The 9,812-nt window shown below is 46.9% G+C and overlaps 1 non-coding gene across 1 annotated transcript; it reads left to right on the top strand.

Annotated features, from left to right (window-relative positions):
- Positions 1–2,344: 2,344 nt before the first annotated feature.
- On the top strand, positions 2,345–2,514 carry LOC112130015 (small nucleolar RNA SNORA81). Its single transcript, XR_002912335.2, has one exon. It is a non-coding gene; the product is annotated as a small nucleolar RNA SNORA81 (small nucleolar RNA).
- Positions 2,515–9,812: the final 7,298 nt, after the last annotated feature.

Below are 9,812 nucleotides of genomic sequence, written 5' to 3'. Positions count from 1 at the left end.
AATGATTGGGGGAGTCATAAAAGTAACCACAAACTGAGCAGCAGAAAGAAGCAGCCAGGGACACTGACGACATCCTTTGAGTTGTGGCCACAACCCTGGGATACCTGCCATTAGACTTTTTGTCACACGAAAGAAAAAGTCCTATCTTAGGAAGAATAAACTCAAGTTTTATATACCACAATAGAGTGACTATCATTGGCAACAATTTATTGCATATTTTTAAATAGCTAGAAGAGCAGGTTTTGAATGTTCCCAACACAAAAAAATGATAAATGTTTGAGATCGTGGATATGCTAATTACCCTGATTTGATAATTACACATTGTTTACATGTATCTAAATATCACACTGGACCCCAAAAAATATGTACAATTATTATGGGTCAATTTAAAATAATAAAATCAAAAAAGAAGAAAAAGAAGAGGCCCTATCTTGACGAAGTCCCCTGTGTAAGCAATATGCAATTTCTGTCTGATACCCTACTCTTTTAAGATATTGGTGATGATGTGGAGGACGGGTGGACCGGTAACTACAGGAAGACATTGGATTAGGGATAGTTTTTTTTTTTCTTTTGAGACGGAGTTTTTTTTCTCATCACCCAGGCTAGAGTGCAATGGCACCATCTTGGCTCACTACAACCTCCACTTCCCGGGTTCAAGCAATTCTCCTGCCTCAGCCTCCCGATTAGCTGGGATTACAGGTGCCCACCACAATGCCCGGCTAATTTTTGTACTGTTAGTAGAGACGGGGTTTCACCATGTTGGCCAGGCTGGTCTTGAACTTCTGACCTCAGGCGATCCGCCCACCTCGGCCTCCCAAAGTGCTGGGATTACAGGCATGAGCCACCGTGCCCAGCCAGAAATCTTTAATTTATTTATTAATTTTTTTTGAGACAGAGTCTTGCTCTGTCGCCCAGACTGGAGTGCAGTGGCGCAATCTTGGCTCACTGCAAGCTCTACCTCCCGGGTTCACGCCATTCTCCTGCCTCAGCCTCCCGAGTAGCTGGAACCACAGGTGCCTGTCACCACGCCTGGCTAATATTTTGTATTTTTAGTAGAGACGGGGTTTCACCATGTTAGCCAGGATGGTCTCAATCTCCTGACCTCATGATCTGCCCGCCTCAGCCTCCCAAAGTGCTGGGATTACAGGCGTGAGTCACCACGCCTTGCCCAGAGATCTTTAATTTATTAAACATATTCCAGATGGGCTTGGTGGCTCAGGCTTGTAATCTCAGCACTTTGGGAGTCTGAGATGGGGGGATTGCTTGAGGCCGGGAGTTCAAGACCAGTCAGGGCAACATAGCGAGACCCTGTCTCTATGAAAACAAAAACAAAAACAAAAAAATAAGTTGGGTGTGGTAATGCACACCTGTAGTCCCAGCTACTCAGGAGGCTGAGTGGGGAGGATTGCTTGACCCCAAGACTGATTCAAGGCTGCAGTAAGAGGTGTTCACACCATTGCACCCCAGTCTGGGTGACAGAGCAAGACCCTATCTCAAAAAATAATAATAATAAATATAAAATATTCCTATAATAGATACATTGGTGGGCAAAAAAATGAGCCATTAATATTTATTAATCTTTAAATGATTTTGTAGGACCCTTTTATATTCTCTATTAGGTTTCTATTGCTGCATAACAAATTACCACAAACAGCAGCTTCAAACAACACATTTCTTATCTAGCAGTTCCCATGGGTCACAGGTCCAGGTACAACTTAACTGGGTCCTCTAATCAGGGGCTCACAAGGCTGAAGTTAAAATGTTGACCATGCTATATTTTCATCTGGAGATTTGACTGGGAAAGAATTTCCTTCCACACTCATTCAGGTTGTTGGCAGAATTCATTTCCTTGCACTTGCAGGACTCAGGTCACCAGTGTTTTGCAGTTGTCTGATGGAGGCCACCCATAGATCCCAGAGGCTGCCTACAGTTCGCTGCTATGTGGCTTTCTCCAGGGCAGTTCACATGGCTGCTTCCTCAAGGCTGAAAGGACAGTCTAGCTCCAGTCTGCTAAGGAGTCTTATATAACATAGTGTAATCACAGGACTGTTAACATCCCATTACCTTTGCTATCTCTACTGTATTGGTTGGAAATGAATCACAGGTCCTATATACACTCCAGGAGAAGGGAACCAAGAGGCAGACATCACTGGGAGTCTCCTTAGAGTCTGCCTACCACACATTCTCTACGCAATTCTGATTTCTCCTTTGAAATACAAATAGAGTTAGAAAAAAAATGACAAAGAGCTTCATGAGCATTTTATACCAACCTATAAAGGTCAACTGTGCTGCTTTAGGTCTGTTGCTTCAGGTACAGACTTGATCAGGATTTTTAAAAAGAAACAACTTCCTGTATAAGCACTGTGCTAAAATCGCAGAAACTAGGACCATATCTTGGTTTTTGTGATAATGCTAGCAGAGTACACAGAAGAATAAACATAATAGCATTGGATTATAAAGACTAGGGTGACGCCAGGCGCAGTGGCTCACACCTGTAATCCCAGCACTTTGGGAGGGCAAGGCAGGAGGACTGCTTGAGCCCAGGAGTTCGAGATCAGCCTGGGCAACACAGAGAGACCCAGTCTCTACAAAAAAGAAAAAACTTAGCCAGACATGGTAGCATGGGCCTGTGGTCCCAGCTACTTGGGAGGCTGAGGCAGGAGGATCACTTGAGCCTGGGAGGTCGAGGCTGCAGTAAGCCGTAATCACACCATGGCGTGCTAGCCTGAGTGACAGAGCAAGACCTTGTCAAAAAAGAAAAAGAAAGAAAGAAAGATTATGACACCAAACTGACATAAGTCGTGAGCTCTTGTGAGGAAAGTCATTGGCTTTATCCTCTTTAGAGTTAGATTGCTGGGGTGGGTATAAAAGATAGGGTCTGGCTGGGCACAGTGGCTCATGTCTGTAATCCCAGCACTTTGGGAGGTCAAGGTGGGCGCATGATTTGAGGTCAGGAGTTCAAGACCAGCCTGGCCAACATGGTGAAACTCATCTCTACTAAAAATGCAAAAAGATTGGCCGGGCATGGTGGCAGGCACCTGCAATCCCAACTACTCAGAAGACTGAGACAGGAGAATTGCTTGAACCCAGGAGACAAAGGTTGCAGTGAGCCAAGATTGCACTACTGCGTTCCAGCCTTTGTGACAGAGTGAGACTCCATTTCAAAAAATAAAAATAAAAATAAATAAATAAATAAAAGGTGGGGTCTGGAAAATCTTTCTTTCTTAGAAATTTATTTCCTAGTTCTGTAGAAATGGCAGTTATTAGGTATTCTCTATCATTTAATAATATACTTGTGGACTAAAAGATGTAAGTGCTGTATAAAACCAGCCAATTAGGCCGAGTGCAGTGGCTCACGCCTGTAATCCCAGCACTTTGGGAGGCCGAGGCAGGTGGATCCCCTGAGGTCAGGAGTTCAAGACCAGCCTGGCCAACATGGTGAAACCTTGTCTCTACTAAAAATATAAAAATTAGCTGGGTATGGTGGCACTTGCCTGTAATCCCAGCCACTTGGGAGGCTGAGGCAGGAGAATCGCTTGAACCAGGTAGGCAGAGGTTGCAGTGAGCCAAGATCACGCCACTGCACTCCAGCCTGGCGACAGAGACTCTGTCTCAAAAAAAAAAAAAAAAAAAATCAGCCAATTATGTTAAACTAGCATATCTATTTTTTGTGTGTTTGTCATTGGCCTGAATAGAAAGGCTTTATATATTTGAGACAGGGTCTCACTCTGTCACCCAGGCTGGAGTGCAGTGGTGTGAATACCCCTCACTGCAGTCTTGAACTCCTGGGCTCAAACGATCCTCCCACCTTAGCCTCCCAAGTAGCTGGGACTACAGGCATGCACTACCACACCTGGCTAATTTTCACATTTTTTGTAGAAATAAGGTCTCACTATATTGCCCAGGCTGGTCTCAAACTCCTGGACTAAAGCAATCCTCCCAACTAGGCTTCCCAAAGTGCTGGGATCAGAGGTGCGAGCTATTGCACCTGGGCAAAAATGGATTTTTTGGGGAAAGTATTTGAATGAATTTTGTTTAGTATTGTATTTATCCAATAAAGTATTTCAAGGCCAGGTGCAGTGGCTCACGCCTGTAATCCTAGAACTCCGGAAGGCTCAGGTGGGCGGATCACTTGAGGTCAGGATTTCTAGACCAGCCTGGCCAATATGGTGAAACCGTCTCTACTAAAAATACAAAAATTAGCTGGGCGTGATGGTGCACGCCTGTAATCCCAGTTAACTTGGGAGGCTAAGGCGGAGGTTGCAGTATGCCAAGACCACACCAGTGCACTCCAGCCTGGGCGACACAGAGAGGTTGCATCTCAAAAAAAAAAAAAAAAAAAAAAAAAAGAATTTCATTAGTTTACAAAAATTAAAAACATAAGCATATTCTAAGCAAGTGTCTTAAAAAATTTTGAAGCAATGATTTCATTTTCTTTGTTTCTTCATCACAAAGGTAATATTTTGTAATGTAGCATTGTAATTCCCAAAACGGGTTTTGGAACCACCCAGTCTTTGGTTCAAACCCCACTCATTTGCTATGGAAACTTATTTCACTTGATATTTGCTTCTATCTTCAGACCCTTGCACATGCAGTTCAATCGTCCTATACAAACTCTTCACCTTCATCTCTTCTTATCTAGGTCTTTGCTCACATCTCTCTCAGGAAGTCTTTTCTGATCTTCCCTAGGCTGTTTGATGTGGCTAAGTTGCTCCATTACACGCTTGAGGTAAACATTTGCATTCCTTTTGACTGTCCAGCATCTGAACCTTCATCTGTGTTTGGGGATTCTTCACCAAATGAAGCAGCGTGCATGCCCCCCCAACAGACACTGAAAATGCCAGATATTTGTTTTCCTACCTCCACAGTTGGGAGGAAGGTGAGATACAACCTAGACTGCACCAGTCAGTTCCACTCACAACAGACTTTGAATAAATAAGGATACAGTGAAATTAAGAAGCAGGGATAATCCATTGTAGTGAGGGGGCAGAGGTGGTAACACCCTGTTTCCAGAGGCAACAGTGTCAGGGATTTAGAACACAGCCTCGTGCCCAGTGTAGCTGGTCTGGATGCCAAAAACCATGGAGTGTAGCCCAGAGAGAGCAGGAGTATTGTCATCACAGGACCAGCACCATGACTTTTTTTTTTTGAGACAGAGTCTCACTCTTTCGCACTCCAGGCCGGAGTGCAGTGGCACTATCTGGGCTCACTGCAAGCTCCACCTTCCGGGTTCAGGCCATTCTCCTGCCTCAGCCTCCCAAGTAGCTGAGACCACAGGCACCCGCCACTGCGCCCGGCTAATTTTTTTTGTATTTTTAGCAGAGACGGGGTTTCACCGTGTTAGCCAGGATGGTCTCGATCTCCTGACCTCGTGATCCGCCTGCCTCGGCCTCCCAAAGTGCTGGGATTACAGGCGTGAGCCACCGCGCCCGGCCTCGCCATGACTTTTAAAGGCATTGTTCCCAACTTCTAAGCCTTGTTCTCTGGCCCTTCTGGAGTTTCATCAGCTATCAAATACCATTGTAATAAATTTCCTTTCTGCATGTGGTAAGCCCAAATTGACTTTTGCTGTTTGCTACTAAGAACCCTGTGTACCTGCTGCATCTGGAACCATCCCCAGACACCACACTTTTTGTAATGTAACTGCTTACTCCTCTGTTGCCACACTAGACTCTAAGTATTATTATGATTGGATCCTCAGTGCCCTGTAATCACCCAAGAAGAAACTGATTGAATGAATGAATTAAACTTTCTGAGCTCTCATTTCCTCATGTATAAATTGGGAATAACAGTTACTTGGTTTTTTGTTTTTTTTGAGACAGAGTTTCCCTCTGTCGCCCAGGCTGGAGTGCAGTGGCACGCTCTTGGCTCACTGGAACCTCCGCCTTCCTGGGTTCAAGCAATTCTCCTGTCTCGGCCTCCCGAGTAGCTAGGATTACAAGCACCCACCACCATGCCCAGCTAATTTTCTTGTATTTTTAGTAGAGATGCGGTTTCACCATGTTGGTCAGGCTGGTCTTGAACTCCTGACCTCAAGTGATTCAACTGCATCGGCCTCCCAAAGTGCTGGGATTACAGGCGTGGGCCACTGCGCCCAGCCAAAATAGTAGTTCTAAAGAAAGATGGCGAATGTTTTTCTAACAGGAAATAAACTTGGACAACCTCCAACTCAATCATTTCATTTTACAGACAAGGAACTGAGGCCCCCAAAGAGTAAATGATTTGCCTAAGTTTGGTGGATAAGTTCAGAGCTGTTTTTTACTCCTAGGTCAGTACATTTTCTACACACCATGATGGCTATAAAATATTATAGGAATCAATGTTTGTATCCCCCACCTCCACCTTCATATGTTGGAGCCCTAGCCCCTCAAGGTGATGGTATTAGGAGGCACGGCCTTTAGGAAGTAGTTAGGTTTAGGTGAGATCATGAGGACAGGGTCCCTATGATGGAATTGGTGCCTGTAAAAGAAGAGGAAGAGACATCAGAGCTTCCTTTCTCTACCGTGGGCAGACACAGCAAAAGAGAAGCCATCCGCAAGGCAAAAAAGGGCCCTCACCAAAACCCAACCACATCAGCACCCTGATCTCAGACTTTCAGCCTCCAGAACAGTGAGAAATAAATGTATAAGTCACCTAGACTAAGGTATTTTGTTATAGTGCCCAAGCTCAGACAAACATTTTATTTGATGATATTTTCACTTTAAACTTAAATTTGGCCAGGCACAGTGGCTCCTGCCTGTAATCCCAGTGTGTCCGGAATTGGTGGGTTCTTGGTCTCACTGACTTCAAGAATGAAGCCGCGGACCCTCGCGGTGAGTGTTACAGTTCTTAAAAGCGGCATGTCCGGAGTTGGTTCCTTCTGATGTGCGGATGTGTTCAGAGTTTCTTCTTTCTGGTGGGTTTGTAGTCTCGCTGGCTCAGGAGTGAAGCTGCAGACCTTCACAGTGAGTGTTACAGCTCATAAAGGCAGGGCAGACCCAAAGAGTGAGCAGCAAGACTTATTGCAAAGAGCAAAAGAACAAAGCTTCCATCACCGGCAAGGGGACCCCAGCGGGTTGCCACTGCTGGCTGGACAGCCTGCTTTTATTCCCTTATCTGGCCCCACCCACATCCTGCTGATTGGCCCATTTTACAGAAAGCTGACTGGTCTGTTTTACAGAGAGCTGATTGGTCCGTTTTGACAGGGTGGTGATTGGTACATTTACAATCCCTGAACTGGACACAAAAGTTCTCCAAGTCCCCACAGAGCACTGATTGGTGCATTTACAAACTTTGAGCTAGACACAGGGTGTTGATTGGTGTATTTACAAACCTTGAGCTAGACACAGAGTGCTGACTGGTGTATTTACAATCCCTTAGCTAGACATAAAGATTCTCCAAGTCCCCACCAGATTAGCTAGATACAGAGTGCTGATTGGTGTATTTACAAACTTTGAGCTAGACACAGAGTGCTGACTGGTGTATTTACAATCCCTTAGCTAGACATAAAGATTCTCCAAGTCCCCACCAGATTAGCTAGATACAGAGTGCTGATTGGTGCATTTACAAACCTTGAGCTAGACACAGAGTGCTCCTTGGTGTATTTACAATCTCTTAGCTAGACATAAAGGTTCTCCAAGTCCCCACTAGACTCAGGAGCCCAGCTGGCTTCACCTAGTGGATCCCATACCAGGGCCGCAGCCACCAGCCAGTCCTGCCCCTCAGCCCCACACTCCTCAGCCCTTGGAACCTGGCGATGGAACCTGGCGCGGCAGAGCAGGGGGCAGCGCTCGTGGGGGAGGCTCTGCCCGGAAGAAGCCCACGGTGGGGCAGGAGATGCGGCTCAGGCATGGTGGGCTGCAGGTCCTGAGCCCTGCCCCGTGGGGAGGCAGCTGAGGCCCAGCAAGAATTCGAGTGCAGCGCTGGCGGGCTGGCACTGCTGGTGGACCCTGGGCACCCTCCGCAGCTGCTGGCCTGGGTGTTAAGCCCCTCACTGGCCAGAGCCCGCGGTGCCAGCCGGCGCTCCGAGTGCAGGGCCCGCCCAGCCCACACCCACCCAGAACTCGCGCTGGCCAGCGATCACCTCGCACAGCAGCCCCGGTTCCCGCCGGCGCCTCTCTCTCCACACCTCCCTGCAAGCAGAGGGAGCTGGCTCCAGCCTCAGCCAGCCCAGAGAAGGGCCCCCACAGTGCAGCGGCGGGCTGAAGGGCTCCTCAAACGCGGCCAGAATGAATGCCATGGCCTGAGGAGGTGCCGAGAGCGAGCGAGGGCTGCTAGCACGTTGTCACCTCTCACCAGCACTTTGGGAGGCCAAGGCGGTTGGATCAGGAGTTCGAGACCAGCCTGGTCAACATGGTGAAACCCTGTCTCTACTAAAAATACAAGATTAGCTGGGCGTGGTGGGGCATGCCTGTAATCCCAGCTACTCGGGAGGCTGAGGCAAGAGAATCGCTTGAACCCGGGAGGTGGAAGTTGCAGTGAGCCGAGATCTCGCCATTGCACTCCAGCCTGGGCAACAAGAGCAAAACTCTGCCTCAAAAAAAAAAACAAAAAACAAAAAACAGAACAAACTTAAACTGAAATATGCATGCATTTATTGGTAGGTAGTGCAGAAGGCTGGTGCAGGGGTTATGAAGAATGCTATGAAGTTTCAAGTATGGCAACCAGCATATGCATTCACGTTTGCTGTGTGTGCTCAGGTGTGAGAGCCAGAGCGTGAAAATTACTTCTGCTCACGTGGAGTCCAGTACATACACTATTTTGTCCTCTCGGGAACTCTATAAAGTAGAAATTGTTACACTACAGATTATTAAAACAAGAAAAAAAACAGGCTCAGTAAAGGTAATTGAATTATTTTGGGTGCTGCAGCCAACCACCAAGTTGAAACGACCAAATCGAAGCCAAATAAATTGCTCACTTCTGGCCCGTCTCACGTCGCCATCTAAATTACATCATTAATTTACAATCCTGTGACATTTTTCATAATCTAGACAGGACTTTCCCTTCTTTTGTCTAAGTCTTGCCATTCTTCCTACCTCTCTGAGGGAGGAGTTCATAACAATAAGCACAGGCTATTAAATCTTCTAACCATTTCAGATACCCATAAGTATCCTGATTTATCATATTGCCATAAATAAGCCTAGGAGACCCTACTTCATAAATGGTTTCTTGTCTGTACATTAGGTAATCGGTGTGAATTTCCATAAGTCTCTAAATTCAAAGCATTAATGAACCACAAATAGGCTTTTAACAATTGAATCCCGGTTGCTATTCCTGACATTTTCATTTATTTTCAGAGACCACTTTTCATTTAAGTGACACTTAGCAACTAAAAAGATTCACAGAGTGATTCAGAGTCGAGTATGATGTCCTCACTGTTCAATGCTCATAGAATATTTTTTCTCTTTCCATAGTCTTGAGGACCAACGCAAATGTCTAGAGGATGTGGGATTCTTACTTGCTAACATATCTTTGGCATTAACTCCCCAAAGCTTTGAATGCAAGGCATACTTACCTGACACCCTAAATCGCTAGTTTAGGGACACCTGCCGCAGAGCGGAATCGTTCAAGGTCACTGGGGCAGCAGGTGCGGGGCCTTAACCAGCGCTGCCGACCCGTCAGCTCTCCGCCCACCCTTGGGGATCCCCGTCGCCCACTACGACCTCGCTGGGAGAACCCGGTCCGCCCGCCCTCCCGGCGGCCGGTCTTGGAACCGCGCTTCTGGAAGGTTCCTGAGTGGCTGGCAGTGGGGGCGGCTCCAGGAGGCCGGGGCGGAGCTGGCGGCGGTCGGACCCTCGGGCTACGCCTCCCTGGGCCGCTCCGCCCCGCCCGTT

This window comes from Pongo abelii, chromosome 17 (genome assembly GCF_028885655.2).
Source record: "Pongo abelii isolate AG06213 chromosome 17, NHGRI_mPonAbe1-v2.0_pri, whole genome shotgun sequence".
Classification (NCBI taxonomy): domain Eukaryota; kingdom Metazoa; phylum Chordata; class Mammalia; order Primates; family Hominidae; genus Pongo; species Pongo abelii.
This window is presented reverse-complemented; position numbering and strand designations above follow the sequence as displayed.